Below are 18,985 nucleotides of genomic sequence, written 5' to 3'. Positions count from 1 at the left end.
ATAGGGGTGGTATCCCAAGGTAACACAGATACACACACCTCCAGGTTGTTGGCACAGCACAAACCATCAGGGCCTACTCATGTGCAGCTGACAGTGTGTCGGACTGCCATCTGGTTCATAGCCTGGCACACACACCCTCACATACACAGGAAGACCACCTATCCTCCATAACAACACTGGCAATATGACAGTCTCATGAACTGTGTTTATAAGGCCGTACTGCATCCAGCCGAACATTGTGTGTGAGCATTACTGTAGCTACAACACTCTAGTTGAAGAGTTCACAGCATGTGGTCACCGAATTGCAGTGGAATGACATGTTACCACTACCACAACAGGTGGGAACATGCAGCACCTGTACATTGACTACATGTACACTATATGGCCCAGACCAGATGTGTATCCCCTGCTGTAGGTCTTTCACCATAGACACCCACACTGTATAGGGACATACCACGTGCGGACCCTGCACAGTAAGACGCAGTCATATTGGTATACATTGCTAATACCATTTATCCACACGAAGCATGTGTCAGACATGGTAACTACTGCAGGTCACAGGTATTTATGTGTATGTGTCACACACATACATCATGTGTGCAATGCCATTGCTGGGTTAGGCAATGGCATGCATTATTATGTACAAACACCCGCACAAGGTCATACTGTGTGACACAACCACACGTGACAGTTGTGGGTTACCAAAACATGCCTATCTGTACTCTGACAATGGTAATAGACACAGTAGCAGAGCACACTATTGGCATTACTAGCCAACTAGCCCTGTTTGGCTGTGCTGATAGTGTGGTGACATCCCCTGTGTTTACTGGGGGAGTATGCAGCATCTGGTGTATTGTAGTATTTGCCAAAAGAATCTGTTCCCTCACACTTGCATTTACACACACCCTACTACCCCCACACACATGCACACTTGTCATTTGCAGGATTCATTCCCCTACCTAACTAAATCATGACACGTGAGAGGGACGCATTAGCAAAGCGCACTGTTCGGTTTACTTGATAGTTCCTCGTCTCTGGCTATACTTATAGGGTGCTGACAACATCAGTACTTTGAAAGGGTAATGTGCATCAGGTAGTGTGATCACCTGATTGCCAAAACTAACATGTTTTTCATACGGAAATGCACACACACAAACTCCCCACATGCAAACACACACACATATCATTTACAGGTTTCAAACTCCTACCTAACTACATTACAATACGCAGGGCAAACGCATTAGCAAAGCGCGCTATTCGCATTACTGGGAGGCTTCCCTTCTCCTGCTGTACTTATAGGGTGCTGACATCATCTGTGTTTAGAAAGGGGAGTGTGCATCCTGTAGTGTGTTCTCCCAGTTGCCAAAAGGGGCACCTCCCTCATACATATTCACACACACACAATAACCCCCCTCATCCAAACACACACACTTGCCATTTGCAGGATTCAAACCACTACCTAACTATGTTATGACACTTGAAATGGATACATTAGCAGAGCGCGCTATTCGCATTACTGGGAGGCTTCCCTTCTCCTGCTGTACTTATAGGGTGCTGACATCATCTGTGTTTAGAAAGGGGAGTGTGCATCCTGTAGTGTGTTCTCCCAGTTGCCAAAAGGAACATTTCCCTCATACATATCTGCACACACACAATAACCCCCCCCCATCCAAACACACACACTTGGCATTTGCAAGATTCATACCACTACCTAACTATGTTATGACACTTGAGACGGATGCATTTGCAGAGCGCGCTATTCGCATTACTGGGAGGCTTCCCTTCTCCTGCTGTACTTATAGGGTGCTGACATCATCTGTGTTTAGAAAGGGGAGTGTGCATCCTGTAGTGTGTTCTCCCAGTTGCCAAAAGGGACATTTCCCTCTCACAGCCTTTCACACACACAAACCCTACTCACCCACACACTGAGCATTTGCAGGATTCAAACCCCTACCTAACTATATTATGACACTTGAGGGCGACGCATTAGCAGAGCACACTATCTGAATTACTGGGCATCTGTTCTGCACCTGTAGTATTTCTAGGGTGCTGACATCTTCATTTCCACAGAGGTTTGTAGATGTCGTACTACCTGTCAGGTGGGGGATAGCATATATATGCATTTGCAGCCACCTACATCAGGGTCAGATATGCACATCACACTGGCAGGTTATGTTCTATACCATGCTTTGGGACCACAGGACCTGTAACACACAACACAACCAGTCCAGCACACCACACCCACATCCAGGACAGACACTTAGCTTCCCTGTGAACAGTGCCAGGATATGCAGGTATTCACATACACCATTCCAGTTGTTAACATCAGGTACAGGCATATTGTGTGTGAGAACTACTTAGGCCTCTACCACTTTACCCTACCGCCACTACAATTTGTGGGTCCATGTGCTATGGCAGAACCACACACCACAGCCACATGGGTTAATACATATTGCACCTGTCCATCTGCAACGTGGGTACTCACTGTTCCACACCAGAGGTAGACCACCATTGTTGATACCTGCCCATGTCCACCTTTCCCTGGACATCCATATCTCATCTCCACCCCCAGGCAAGGTTGTCACTGCACACAAACTGTGTTTAGCGCAAGCAGACTCTACACTTGTGTAGACTGGGGTGGATGACTTCAGAGGACCCATGCTGGAGGACTATACTGGCCACTCAGCATAATCCTTGACACTTGCATCCTATGAGCATGTGTACAGTTTGCATTGGTCATGCTATCCCATATATACCCATGACTGCTCCACAACAAGACACCTGTCAGCTGTACACCGGCCATATATGCACCGTTCAACAGACAGAGCGACCTACTACATTGCAGAGCTGTAGCCCACAGAGGGAGGACATCTGTGGACGGTTCCAGCACGGCACTTCATTCACACATACTCATTACAACACAGTGTTGACAGTGGAATCGTCCAGAGAATGCAGGTAGGGCTCCCCTCAGTCTGTTATTGATGGACACCTACTGTCAGAGATCCTCAGCAACCCTCTCACAGCATACACCGACAACATGGCTGTGGCTTAGTACATTCAATCCCTGAGACCTCCACGATGCCCCTGCTTGACAGAGGCACAGCTCACTAGCCTCACATGTCGCCTTCTGTGACCTACTTTACAGTGGCATGGTAGCCTACTATCCTGGGGATGCAGATGCCAAGCACACTCTGGCTGAGCTGCCATTCCCTGGGGCAAGAAGCCTAGTATTGACCTCTACACCCATATGTTCAATTGTCGGATGCACAATATTTGTTGTGCTGTTCTACTGTTTGCAGGTCTTTATTGCCATAGCATTCCCTGTTCCTATGACCAACTTGTGTATCTGTGGCAGATGTTTGCATATGACGGCGATCCACTATATCACTTATGTCTCTGTGGTCATTTACTGTGTGCACTGGGCTGATTGCTGTGTTGTGGATGGTTCCTGGACTGACACGTACAAATACCAGATATGTGTGGCGAACTGCTACACAGAGATATGGCCTAAGTGTGTGAGCATGCCCAGTTCAGCCTTTCCATGGCATGTTGTTTGACATATGCCTCATTTATCAAAGTGTGCGAGCATGCCCAGTGTGAGCTTTCCATATGTTGTACTCTGAAGTCCAACACATATTTGGGTGTGTGTGACCTTCAACATTATCACACGTTTATGATTGTGTGCTGGGTGTCATGTTGTGTACTAACTGGCCAACTGCTTCGTGTCTGCCACAACAGGGATTATACTGTGCCTGCAGGAATTGCATGGGATACTTTGCAGACAGTTCTCAACATACTTTCATAATGACCTAACACTGTAGTACCGTATAGTGTACTGGTTCGGTATTTCACTGTAGTGGACAGTATCCTGGGCTTTAGTCCTATCACTGCTTGACATCTTGATAGTGAGCACGACAGACTGTGTAGGGGCCAGTTGTGCACATATGACCATGTTGCAATATGTTCAGATATGGACTACCCACACCAGGCTCGTCCAACATTGCTAGTGTATTCCACAACATGGGTGGACATTGGCAAACACTAGCGATGTTCTGTAGGCCATTGTTGATGGTAGTCACAGGGTGTGTTTGTCCTTCGACACACATTGTAACTGGAGTTTGCCATTATATATGTCATGGTTGGTATACTGTGCCTCTGTCTACCTCTGACATAACAGTGATACCCAGGGTAGCCTACCATCTCCCATACACTCATCAGGATGCCTCTTGAGGGGTGTCGATATGTGGCACTCTGGCTGACCTGTACCAGGAGTTTACTGCAGTGTGGGGGTGCCTTCTGTGTTATGGATCATTCTGTACAGCTTGTCCTATGTATGTCAGTGCTGGGGTTCAGGTCTCTCATGTGCATAGCTCACTGCCATTCAGATTGTACAAGGTGCAACATGTTCATTCATTCCAGGTTGGACATGGCATCATACATCAGGCACAGCTTTCCTGTAGCCGGGAAGGATGGCAGTGAGTGGGGCTGCAGTTTGTTTACTCAGGCAACACATGGTATCTGTTCAGGCACTTTGCTACCCCTGGTGGGGTACTGTTGTGGACTTTACAGTTGTTGGAGGTGTCTGCTGTGGTATATCCCACAAGGGCTATTGTAGTCAGTTGTGATGCTGATGGAGGATGGCTGCAGAGCCAGAGTGATTTCCCCTTATCTACATCTGCCAGCCTTCATGTTTGGGTGGGTATATGGTACATGTTTCTGTGAACACTACAGACACAAGTTTGTCCAGTGCAGGTTATTTATCACCTTTTGTACCCAGGTCTCACATTACATGTTAGGTGCCTCATGGGTTAACACCTGTGTGGTATTTTGTGGGCACTTACTGTATATCCACAGTGGTTGTCTATACACATTTCTGCGATTAGCTTGCTGACTTGGCTATGGCTACAGTTGTTTGTTTGTGGGTGGCCCTTTTGTGGGTTTCTTGTGTCAGCTGGGGGTCGGATACGGTGGGCTGTTTGTACTCCTCTGCATACATGCTCAGTCACAGTCCTTCCATGTTGGCCTATACCTATGGGACATGTATACAGAACGGGGTGGGGGGGGCCAAGACCAGGCCTTGTGGGATGCCACTCATATCCGCTTTGTAGTCTGGCATGGATGCAGCATGTCTGACCATGTCAGTTCTGTCCTTGGTCTGCTTTGCAACCCCTCTACTGACATAGGGGTGTATATTTAAGCTGGTGAACATATCCATACTGAACACGTACGGTATGGTCTAGAAGCATGTGCACGGTCCAGCTACGCTGTGTGGACCACATAGCCCTCATCACTGACCTTAATGACTGCTTCAAATGGGTCAGACATGTTTAGGGGCCGGTTCTGCAGTTACAACAGCCACAGTGTGTCGGGTCCGGTATCAGTAGGTCCACATTAGCCTTCTGTCTGCAGTACATACTGATCCTTTCCATAGCTGTGCAGAACAAGCTTGCCAGGATCCTGGGGTGTTAGTTTGCAGTATCCATTCAGGCAACACCTTTGTTGTGATGGACCACTGTTGTTGTACACTGCTCTTTGGGTACATACCCTGTGGTAAGGCTGACATTGGCCAGTACTGTGATTTTGCATTCCATTACTCTTGGGGTCCATGTTGGCCTCAGCACAGGACACCATTACATACCTTTGCTGCTGTGCATTCTGCTTTGCAGATGATGGCTGTTACCTCAGCATCTGCAATGTCAGGGGACCATCTGCTGGGATAGGTATTTTGCACTCGGGGGGGTTGTTTGCACTGCACCTGACAGGTTGTATGTTAGCAATATGCGTGTGTGTTTGGTATGTTGTTTGTAATATCTGTGTGATTCGGAGCATATCTGTGGATGCCCAACATGGTTCCTACCATCAGTTGGGTAAGCCTTATGATTATCCTTAGTGTCCTGTACGTGTTGTATCTTCATAGGTTAATGGGTTCATAGTAGGCTAGACACCCTAGGCCATTAGTAAGCCTAGCTAGAGTGTGTGTGTCTTTCGCCACCCCTTGCTATGTTCAATTATGGCCATTTATGAGGTTCTTCACTGTGCCTCTGTCTGGTCGTGACACAGTGGGGACCCCCAGTATACATGTACGGTCATCCATCCACTTGGCAATATTCCTGTTGAGGGGTGTCAGTGAGGGGCTCTGCCTACCATGGATTGGGATCCTGTTTCTGGGTGTGGGGAGCCTATGGGTTATGTATCTGTCCCTCCAGCACATCTTATTTCATTATGTGTTGAGGTTGACATCTGTAACTCTCACAGCTCCAATGGCTTTGATTTCCTGTGGTGTAGCATGTCCATTACTCCTGTGTTGGACATGGCCTGGTACAACAGACATACAATGCCTCTGTGTAGGCAGTGTGTGCATGCAGTCAGCTGGGGTGTCTACAGCCAGGCAGCATATGACATATGTTTTGCACCCTTTATCCTGTTGGTGGGGTAACTATGAGGTCTTCCAAACCGCTGCAGGTGTCACGTATGGTACATCCCATATGAGTCATTGTACTAGATTATGGGTCTGATGAGGGGACAGTACAGCAGCACAATGACCCCTGTTGATGTTGGTGTGAATCCTTTCATGATACGGTGTCCAGTATCAACAGTCTTCATAGCCACATTGGCATTGTGGCTGTCACATGACAGATTGATGTCGACCTGTGTCCCTAGGTCCCTGATGACTCCTTGCATACATAATGGTTTGACACCTATGTGGTACTTTGTGTACCTTCTCTGGTATTTGGTGGGACATCCATACTGTCCAGTGTCTTCGGATGTCTGGGTGGGGTTCTTGTGTGTGAGATTGTGGTCTGTCACATGCTACAGACTGTACAGCAGTTTTGACTACAGTTATGTGCACATGGGTGGTGTCCGCTGCTTTGTGCATTGTCAGTTACCTGGCTATATGGGTGTCTGTGCTGCATATGGATACTCACCCTCCTTTGATGTCTTGGTGCAGGTGTTGGGGCCATAACACATGGTATGTGGTATAACCTAGTAGTGCTGGTGTGGTATCACTAGGCCTGCAGCAGGCTTCTGTCACTGGACAGGCATCAATGTTCTCCATAATGGGAAGTGCCTCAGGGGCATGCATATTGCAGTTTACACATCTGGCATTGGGCAGCATTAACCTTATGTTTCCTACCACTTATGTTTTCTAGGGTGGTGGGTAGTCTTTTTGGCCTTGCCTACATACGGCTCTATGGAGGCAAAGGCCTTATCCAGTATCCAGACGCACACAGGTAACAGCTGACAGCCACCCCTGTAACAGCAGCATGGCTTGTCATGCTTGACATCTCAAGCGGACACACATTACACCCTCTTGGACTGACAGCTGTAACTGTGCCAGCTGTTAAACATGAGCATTCTGTGTTTGTACTGTGGCATCATTCTTGGTGAGGGTTGGATGCTGCACACAGCCAGTGTCATCCCGCATGGGGTACATACTCGGAGGGACCATAAATGTCTCATTTGTTGTTGACCAGGGAGGTACATCTCAGGTAATTCACCCCAGCATGGACATTGAGTGCATCATATTCCTACTTGCTTTGGGGTGACCTGCATTTGTGTTACGTGGCATTTTGTGGCTACCTACAAGCAGCTTACTCTACCCTTTCCCTTGTTCAGTCTGGTGAGTGGGACAGCTGTGTTTCTGCCTATACAGACACCTATTACGACTGTATCAGGCATTTGTTTCTCCTTCGGGCCTGTGACTGTTTGGCACACCAGCTTTGCGTACTATTCGTTGCATGTGCTATGTTTGAAGGTTGTGGTTGCTTGTGATCTACTTTGGAGGCATCTGTTGGTGTGGTGTGTTTGTAATTGAGGCCTCCGGGAATATTTGTCTGTGTTTATGTGTTTGGTTTACAGTTGTGGTAGGTCTATGTGGGACTGGGTTCGTGGTGTATGTGGTTACCTTCTCCTTCTGACTAGTGTTGACAGTACTGGCTTGTTGGAGCTCAACCTCTGCTTTGGATACATGGATGCATCTATCAAATATGTTTGTATTTATTCGGGGGTGTTGTGGTTGTCTGTGTACTTGGTACTGGCGTCACATTGCCTCTGGATTCATAGGTTATACTTGTTGTGGCTGGACTTAGTGGATTGTATGTGTGGACATATGTTGTTGCCATACTACTGGTCAGTGATTACTTCCCTTTTTATGTTTGCTCTATCATGTGGTATCTTCCTCATTCTCTTGCATGGTTTGGTAATGGCTGGAGCCCAGCATGTCAGATGTCTGTGTGTATGGCATTGTGTGTTGTTGTTATTTGTGATTGCATACTCCAAGCATTCCTGGCTGTGTTCATGGAATGCCTGTATAACATGTTCTGTGGTGTGTCCCATGTTCTGCACTTGCACAGGGCCTTTTGTGGATTCAACATCGGTTTTGAGGGCTGCAACCTATACTTTAGACATGTTTTTCACTGTGGTATTCTGGCCAGGGACTGGGGTCGCGTGTGTATTTCCAGTGTGCTTACTCTATGGTCTTGTCTTACCAGTGAGGGGTACACTTCTCATCTTGCCATCCAGTACACATGTTGCTGATTATCACATCCAGTATGCTTACCCCTCTTGTGGGGGTAGTACATTTTTCCTGGGCAGTTTGGTTTATGGAATCTGGGTAATTTTCCCCTACTGTGTTGGTGCTAGTACGATGCTACCGGTGTATGTCTGGGTATTTTCAGTCGAGCAATATAATGTGGTTTGGGGGGCTTGATATATTCATGTATTCCGACATAGGCCAGGTGATGTTTCTGGTATTAGGACAGTGGTCTGCAGCAGGCTATCTACTGCGAGGCAGTTTTAGCCATTGGTATTTGACCATGGCTATTCCATGCTGCTTCTTGTTGTGGTACCAACATGGGGGTGTGGTTATCCTTGCCATTTCTTGCTAGTCACCCTCCTTTGTAGCTTGTTCCATGTTTTGTGGCTGTACAGCACAGTATGAGGTGTGACCTGGTAGTGCTAGGGTGCTGCTGTGAGCCTTGCCCAGTTCTCTATTACAGGACTGGTATCTACATTCTCCTTACTGTGTGCGTTTACACTGCACACATCTTGCTGTTTGTACATCTGTCATGGGGTAGTATTACATCTAGGTTCCTATCCCTTGTAGAACCTATGAGGTTGGGTGTGTGTTTTGCGACTTACCTATTCAGGGCATGTTGTGGGTACTGACAGCCTTTGCCAGTATCCATGGGACATGGCATGCTAGGTGCATGCCACCCCTAGCAGGTGGTGCATCATGTCAAACTCCGCATATCTTCCCAGCCTGTGACACATTGGCTCCCCTTTGACTGACTGCATTACTTCAGCCAATTATTGTACTTGATCTTCTTGTCTTCATAGTGTGGCATCATGCTTGGTGAGGGTGAGATGTTAGGCAGGGTCTTCATGTTTGCATATACTAGATGATGTTACATTGCTTGACACATGGCAATCATGCCTCAGGTGGTGCTGCAGGGCTGCCTCTGTCAGATGCACATACTACACTCCCTGTACATGTTTGAGAGCAGGTTGCGTCATGTTAGGCATCCCTGTTACTATATGAGTGAGTCAGAGAGGGGTATCATTCCCAGGGTTCCTATTGTGCCAGTGTATGTGCTATGCGTTGCCTCTTTGCCAAGGCCAGGGCATACTGGGCACACCTCCTTCTGCCTACTGGGGCAGGCTCAGGTTGTTCCTCCTCCGAGTCACGCTCTGCCTGTGATGGCCTTGGCAATGGTGGGGGGCTGTTTGGCCCGGCCCTATGCTGGTCCTGCTGCAGCTTTTTACGCAAGATCATATTATGTAGCATAGCGCATACCATGACAATTTGGGTACATGTAGTTGGTGTGTACTGCATGGCCCCACCAGATGTGTCCAGACACCGGAACCGTGACTTGAGCAGCCCAAACACACGCTCTATCACATTACGTGTTTGTGCGTGTGCCTCATTATGGCGTTCCTGTTCAGGTGTGTGTGCGTTTCTGATGGGTGTCATCAGCCATGGCTCCAGTGCATAACCTGCATCCCCCACTAGGTGTCCATGTGGGATGTCCCCATTGGCAAATGTCTGGTACAGCTGCGTCAAATGCCAGATGTGGGAATCGTGATAACTCCCAGGGCAGCCAGCACACACATTCATTATTATGCCCTGGGCATCACACACGACCTGGCAGTTGATGGAGGGGAAGCCCTTGCGGTTAATGTAGGCCCTTCCCCGCTCACCTGCTGGTGCTTTGATGCATATGTGCGTGCAGTCTATAGCTCTCAGTACCTCAGGGTATTCTGCTATTTGCTGGAAGAGAAGCATATTGCTGGCCAATACCTCACGGGCATTGGGGAAATATACATGATCACCGACATGTGCTGACATGGCATCCAGGAACTGATGTAGTACCCTGGAGGCTGATGCCTGTGATATCCCCATCATATCGCCAGTTGGTCTCTGGAAGGTACCTGTTGCTAGTATTCTTAGGCCAACACATACCTTGGTTTCCACTGGGATGGGTTCCCCTCTGTTGGTTCTGTGTGTGAGGTGTGGCCTGCACAGCTCAACAATCTGCTGCAGGAGCTCTCTGTCCACTCTATAGCGCTCTACTATCTCCAGCTCATTTAACCCATGGTAGGTGACCCTGGGCCTGTACACTCTTCTCCGTCTCCTCACTGTGGGTTGTCTGGCACCATCTGCATTGTCACCACCCTCAGCAAGTCGCCTATGTCTCATTATGACAGCTATGGCAGCCCCTAACATTTCTGCTCTGAGTTCAGCTTTTTCAGTTTTCACTTCTATTAGCTTACTCCTGTCTTGCAGTGTCTCTTAATGGAAACATCCTGCACTACTGTTTGCAGAGTTTTAAGTGCTGGGCTGGGCTACTATTCTGCCTGTGTAATTGCCTGCTTCTAATTATTTTCACCTGCTAGCTTCAGCAGTTATCCCTGCTAGCTTCCTATTAATTCTGTTGCTTCCTTTTTCCTTTCTGTTTCCTCAGGGGGGAGCAACTTGCATACTATCTGAAACACACTCACAGTGGCTTACACGCACGCACACGTGCTTACATGGTTCAGAATCTACTTATTCAGGTTTAAATGCGCGTACACCCGTGCAAACACCGTTACACATCTGCCATCAGCCTCCAACATACTCAGTCTGCCTTACACGCGTGCACACCCGGTCAAACAGTGTTAAACATGTCCCAACACGCTCCCACATGCTTACACTGCCTTACACGCGCGCACACTGCCTTACTCACGCTTCATTGCGCGCACACGTGCGCATGCACGGCCAGCAAGAAACTTTGGTGTAGGTAACAGTGTACACCTTCCATTTCTTGACTTTCCATGACTTATCTAGTGGTACACCTCTTTCCATGATCTGTGCCTGTCATCTGTCATGTTACACTGGCCTCCAATGAACTACATTTCTTTCTACCATTCCCCCCTGTGATGTCACCTATCTCCTAACTCTATTCCTCCCCCTTTTGTATCTCTTACACTTCTCAGACTGTGCTCATTTGGTATGTGACTGTGAGATTCAGTATCCTAACCCTCATTTACATGAGATTGCCTACTAATGCTTAGTTACATGTATTAGACTCAGCTTCCCCCCTTAGCAACCACTACACGGTGGCCATGTTGGTTTTGGTCTGCTGGTCCCTGCATTGTCATTCCATGTATTGCATGAAACCCACATTTGTGGGTTTATAACCTTCTTTTTTATGGTTTTATAGAGTGCAGCCCATTTGGCATGATAGATTTACATTAAAATTAATCTCTCACCTTTGGAACAAACTTCCACTACATGTCAAGCAGAGTAGCAGCTTTTGGGTAAACCTAGATAATTGGATGGTTAGCCTCACATTCTCCCCTGATCTATCTTGTATTGCCCTACTTGAGGTTAGAGGGAACTTTTGAATAGTTTTTTTTTTTTGGTTAGGCTAGAAGTAGTCTACAGACTTATTTCCAAGTACTTATACATGAACCTAAGACACTTGCCACTGCAAACAGTGTCAGAATCTACAAAGTTCAACAATGCAGTAATTCAAGGTGCAGCAAAATGAAAAATAATCACTTCCCCAATCTTGTAGAGGCCAGTTTCAGGTTAATTGAAGTGATGTAAGTCATAGCAGATAAGCAACAGTAACACATGTGTGCATCTCAGAATAGATTCTGATCAGTGGTAGTGTAATTACAGGGCACAAGGTGTCAGGTGAACGATAGGCAGATGCTGATCAGTAGTAGTGTAATTACAGGGCACAAGGTGTCAGGTGAGCGATAGGCAAATGCTGATAAGTAGTAGTGTAATTACAGGGCACAAGGTGTCAGGTGAGCGATAGGCAGATGCTGATCAGTGGTAGTGTAATTACAGGGCACAAGATGTCAGGTGAGCGATAGGCAGATGCTGATCAGTAGCAGTGTAATTACAGGGCACAAGGTGTCAGGAGAGCGATAGGCAAATGCTGATAAGTAGTAGTATAATTACAGGGCACAAGGTGTCAGGTGAGCGATAGGCAGATGCCGATCAGTGGTAGTGTAATTACAGGGCACAAGATGTCAGGTGAGCGATAGGCAGATGCTGATCAGTAGTAGTGTAATTACAGGGCACGAGGTGTCAGGTGAACGATAGGCAGATGTTGATCAGTAGTAGTGTAATTACAGGGCACAAGGTGTCAGGTGAGCTATAGGCAGATGCTGATCAGTGGTAGTGTAATATGAGCATACCACACAACATTTCATAAAAGGTTTTCATTCCTTAGGTGTTCAACGACATACAAATCAGAGCAATATAGCAACTCCAGAAGAAAAAAAAACTGACATCCTAATAACTACTGACTTCAATGCTTGGAATGTGTAGCTGCCCAAAGCACAAGCAGGGCTAGCTTTCCAAAGAAGATAAATTGCTTGTTTAGTGTTTCAAATAAAAAAAAAATACACGTAGCACAATGTGTAGTATCTGAATCAGTAAAGCCAAGCACTACAATAGTTCAAGAAAGAAGGATTAAAATAATCAGTTCCTTGATCCTGTAAGGACTGGTTTCAGGTCAAAGCCAATGATATAAGCCATAAAAGGTAAGCGATCATAGCACTGTTGTGCAGCTGAAAGAACCATAACCAAATAGTAAGGTATGATATGTCTTATATACCTTATCAAATAGCTGCTGCCTGCTGTGCAGTACACTGCTGTCATGCCACACAACATTTCATAAAAGGTTTTCATTCCTTAGGTATGAAGGTAGACCCTCGGCCGTTACCATATTATGCTAATCAGAAGTGTAGCTTGGGCATGGCAAAAGGGGCAAACACCCAGGGCACAAGTGGTCAGGTGAGCGATAGGCAGATGCTGATCAGTGTTAGTGTAATACCAGCATTTAGTTTCTGAATGCCACAGTATTGCAATTGCAGTCAGTTCTGAAGTACTTTAGGGCTTTATGTGGGTATTCAGAATGTAACAAGCAGCTTGTTCCATTTGTAGCAATTGGTTTAAAAGAATTTTTCAGAAAAAGAAACTTTCTTACCTTTTTTATCAACTCTGAGATTTTTTTTCTTTTTTTTTTGTCTCTCAACCTTTTTAAAGTTTTTGCCAGATCTGCTAGCTACATCTGACACCATAACACCTAACTATGGTTTTGATGATATTTTATGAACTCCAATTGGTGGTATTGTGGCAGCTCATGTGACTTACTCTGTAGGGCAGGAGCGAGTGTTATAGTAGTAGCAGGTTTAGTAGTACCACATGAGACAGTATGCCTGATATGTCATTTCCTACCTTGGAAATAATGTTTTAACAATTATTTGTGTAAGCTGTGGACAGAGCTAGCTGGAACAATAAACGAAACTTGAGTTTTTTGCTTGACATGCACTAGGACATTTTTTTTTTTTGCTACACATAGAATAAAACTGTACTTGTGAACGTCTTCCATTTCTACTGTCGAAGAGACAGGCCACATCAGGAGTTGTGAAGGCATTGCTGACCAGCTTAGCAAACCAAGATAAGTTAGCTAAATGAACGACTTTATTGAACCAGAAACTGGCTAATATGTCAGGTTTGAAGAGTCAGACAAGAGTAGGGAAGAAATTTAGCAATGGGTTGCTAAAATACTTTTTTTTATAAGGTGCCATGTCTATTTTCTAAATGCTAAAGAGGTGCAGGATGTTGATGTCATCATGACTGAGCAGTAATCCATTATCTGTCACCTGCAGCAAAAAAATTAGTAACATGGACAACCATCAGAGGCACAATGACATTCACTTAATGGGACAAAAACAAGGTATAGAAATAGAAGATGTGGCAAGTTTTCATTGAAACTGTTTGCAAGAAGCTACGCATCTGCTTGAGTACGTGAAAGTGGAACATGCTCACTTCTCAACCAAGCCTCTCCTGTGTTTCGGGTGTTAGTCTTCAGGTTTTCTGATATTCGGGGATTTGCCATTTAATGTTTCATTATTAAAACAGAATAAACATTGCTTTTGGTGTAGCAGTGCTTGAATATGAAACTTGCCCAATTTCCTACTAATTTTATTTAGCTCAATCCATATTATAAAAAAATACCAATCCATACCCATGTTGCAGACAATTCATCACCTATGCTGTTATTGCATAGCTCAAATGCTACACATTTCTCTCATCTGCCCACTCAATCCCAGTTTTACATAAATCAGCATATGGTATTATTACTTGCTGAACTGTATTTAGTTTCTTGTTAATACAATTACTTCCTTCAGCTGTTAAATGTTATTAGAGGAACTCATACACTCATTTGTTAAAATTTTTCATGAGTGCAATAATTTCTGAGTAGAAAAATAATAGATCTGTAGTAATTCATGTTTCACAAATCTAGACAGGCCTAAAAAATTAATCAACCTTGCTGTTCAACAAAAAAATGTACCTGTGTGTGGAAACTAAATATAAGATAAATCTATTTTGTCTCTAAACTGCCCAGATTCATAATGACTTCATATGAAGGCCTGTCTTTAATTCCACATCATACATAGCAATCCATAAGGAACCTGTTCCAAGAGGTAGCATCTTTTTATTATGGTAATCTATCCAGATCATTTAATGAAGCCTCATAATGAGTGAATGCTTTCATTGAGAGATGACAAGTCAAGACATTACTAACAATATTCACTTACTCAACATGACTTTGATTTCTTCTAATGTAAAACCCATTCATATTTAATCTAAGGTCACTTTAAATCACCTCAACAGGGTAGCAGCTACATCCATGAAACATAATTCTCCTGTGGTACAATTATCTCAGGGGTAGAATCCTTGGTTAGAAGACACCATTAACCCAAAAACAACTAATAGTTTGAGTCAGAGAAAAAACAAGCCTACATTTATCTCAACCAGGTCACTGTTATATAATATGAGATACTTTCCTACCTGACATTTCAACAGTAATTCATTTATATTTCTAAAGGAAAATCATGCCAGGAATATGTAACATCAAAATTTGGCTACAGGGGATTACTAATAATTTAATAAAATATTTTATTAATGCCTTCATGTTATTACTAGTGGAGCTCAATCAATTCACTCATTTCAACACTTTCAACTTCTCATTTTCATCAAGCAGATCAGATGCCATTCACAGCCAATGGGATCTTGCAATAAAACTTAAAGAATGTTCCCTCCCTAAACATTTCGGACAAACCTCTACTGCAGTCATCAACAAGAGGCAGTGCTATTAGCCATTTATGTCATGGCCACTGATACCCCTTTCAGTTCCACTGTGAAAGTCCATTATAACAATGAGAAGTCATTATAGGGGTTGGGAGGGTGGCCTAATCATTAAGGTGTTTGCCTTACAAGCACCAGGTGCAGGGTTTGAGTCTCACAAGAAATAATTGGCTAGGCTTAAAATGGTTCGCAAGGGCAATAAGCCTAGTACTAACCTATAACTTATGCTCAATGAACTAGCACTTTCCAATTACAGATAACATAATCTGCAGTGGTAACTTCATCTTACTCTTGAAAATTCCATCTTCAGCATTTTCTGTAAATTTCACCGGCTAATAAGATCATAAACATTTATAGCATAATGGTACAAACTGCTTATACTGATTAACAGATAATAGTTAAACAAAGCCATCCATTGGCCTTAGAAAGCCATTTAATGTCATACTGGATTGCATGATTAGAAAGAGTACAAAGAATGTATTTACTTCCTAGTCGTCAAATTAGTAGCAAAGACTATAATCATTCTCTTCAGACAGAATTGCCATTTACTAATAGTATTGTAAACAATCTGATGAGATAATCCCTATTGTTAGTCTATAATGATTGTAGTATATTGAGCAAAAATTTGCAGTTCAAAATCATTCCCATAGTTTTGATAATATTCAGAACAGGCCTTATTTTTCCCCACGTCCAGTGGTGTGAATCATTTAATAATTTTCTGTATTTCTTCAAGGTTCTTAAGGTCAATAATAATTTATATTGAAGTCAGGCAGTATAATATTCTGTCCACTGTCAGTCCAGCATCTGTAAAAAAACATATTTGAAAAGGGAAGAATATCTTTAAATCCAGATCTTTTATTTTACTTGAACTCCTTTTGTCTGTCTAGAGAACAACATCCTCCATCAAAATCAGTCCATAGTTACCAGTGTAAGATCAGGTATCATTGTTAATATACAAAAATACAATATTGTCATTGCATACATCTAGAAATGCAACCATATTAAAGCAGGTTTTTGCAGTATGCATACAGTTTCAATGAATGCACTTTCAATCATTGAAAATAACCTTCAGCTATGAATACTGATAAAAACACAATGTGTAGTAAATTAAAGACAAACAGATCATACAAAGCTTGGGAACCAAGGCTAAAGTGGTGTGTTGAAACTTATAGGGTTTTGGTATTATTAGGAGATACTTCAGACACAGTTAATTAAGTTAGACTTGTTTGGACTGATATGAATAAAGTCATGGCAATGCAATCCTTAGAAGGCAGGACAGACACTCCAGTATGAGTACATACGTCGGGTCAAGTATCCAGCATTCCAGAACATTAATTATAATGTTCAGGAGGGTCAGATTATGTGCGCAAAAACTTTGGATATATTATTTAGCACTGCTCTTGGAGACAGTATTCAAATATTGTTGACATCTACCTCCACTGTACATAATAAAGCATTTCAAACCAAACTACAGTGTGTGCAGACTTTATTTGGAAGATTTGATCCATAAAGGAGAGACTGGCACCTGTTCAGCATAGATTTGGGTAATTTACAGATAAAGACATTCATTCCAGTCTCATTCCAGTTTCTTCCAGTTGTTTCCAGTTAATTCCAATATCCTACAGTCATATTAATTCTTATAGCCAGTGTAGAGAAACTTTACCAGACTGCTATAATTGTGTTAAAAGCTACTTCTTAAAACATCAGTATTGAAATCTTACCATAACATTTTAAGAATGTTCAGGTTATCTTCTTAATACCAGAAAATGAACATTTTTTTGCTCAAAATATTTTTTATTTCAATAATATAAGACACAATTTAACAATAACCATGAAAACATTTTAGATATTGAATATGAAAATACATGTTTCAATAAAAGAGAATAATAAAAAAAGAAATGAACTATTTACATTATATACAAAATGCCTGGAGGTAAAATATATACAAATAACAAGAGCAAAACATAAGTTTAGATAACCAATAAAACTATGATGAAAAAGTTTTAATAAGGGCAAAACGTTTTAACCAGGGATTATCTTTAAGTTTGTTAGGAAACACATTCTATTCTTTTTGAATGCTGTTTCTTTAATGGCAGTGTCTTTTAGAGATGAAAAAAGTCTTCAAATTGTGATGATAAAATTTCTTCTACTTCCTTGTGATGATTCTTTTTTGGCTACAGCAAGGATCATCCAATTTAAAAAGTCTTTTTGTAACTTTTAGTTTCTATAACATTGAATAAAGTTAACTCTTTTGTACTATAAGTATAAAAGAGTAGAACATAATGCTTTAAAAAATCCTGACCCCTGGATTCATGTACAGTCTGTATAAGAATAGTCTATTCTTGCACGGACTGTTCCATGTAGGAATACAGCAGCAGTGCTCCCTACATATTAATGAGGGCATGCTGCTGCATTCCTACACCTACATGATCCATGTACGAGTGCAGGGGGTGTGTATAAGTTCTGCACGGACACTTAAACATGCCCCTTGTACTCAGAAAGTGCCATACGGCACTTTCAAAGCAGGAGGTAGCATAATATTAGAGCCTGACTCTAATAGTATGCATTATTTCAGTGTCTGCAGACACTGAAATGTAAAACTGAGCATTTCAGTGTCCATGGACACTGAAATAAGAAAAAAAGTAAGCATACAATCCCTAAGAAGTAGCCCACACAGTACATGACTGTCCCGGAATGGCCAGATCCCTGCCCCACATGCCTTCAACCTACAGATAAATATATGTAATAATTTAATATTTCTTTTTTTTTTAACAATAAAAATGAAAGTTTAAACACAGCGCAGAGGGTTTGAGAGCTGCGGTGCTTTGCTCAGCCCAGCTTAAAAGCTATTTGAGAGTCAAATAGAACTATGAAGGCAAAATCCTCGTAGCTGATGTAGCATAGTGATTAAAACTCCAGTTTGGTGTGCAAGGCATGCACAGTTCAAATTCCAGCTCTGCCCAATTTTTTTTTATGTATGAAAGCAGTTGTAAATTAATTTTTATGAATTGGAATGATATTTGTAACTCATATGCCTCACGTGTGGCAGTGTAGGGCTGGGAAAATGCCATATGGAAATGTAAAACAATTTTTCTTTTTTTTTTTTTAAATAATGGTTGCAGCCAGCTAAGCCTGCCTCAGCTCTGCTGAAACTAGCTAAGGACTGCTTAAGCATGAAATTATAAGCAATCCTTAACAACTGTAAGCTTTGCTTAGCTGGTTTAAGTCTTGGTAAGTGGATTTTCACAGAGCTAAGCATAGGTTAGCTTATTTGAAAATCAGCCAATCACAAAAAAATGTGGGAAAATGGCCTTATTTAAATGCAAGGGC

Source organism: Protopterus annectens, chromosome 2.part1 (genome assembly GCF_019279795.1).
Source record: "Protopterus annectens isolate FY-2018-M chromosome 2.part1, PAN1.0, whole genome shotgun sequence".
Taxonomy (NCBI): Eukaryota; Metazoa; Chordata; order Ceratodontiformes; family Protopteridae; genus Protopterus; species Protopterus annectens.
Note: the sequence above shows the minus strand (reverse complement) of the source record.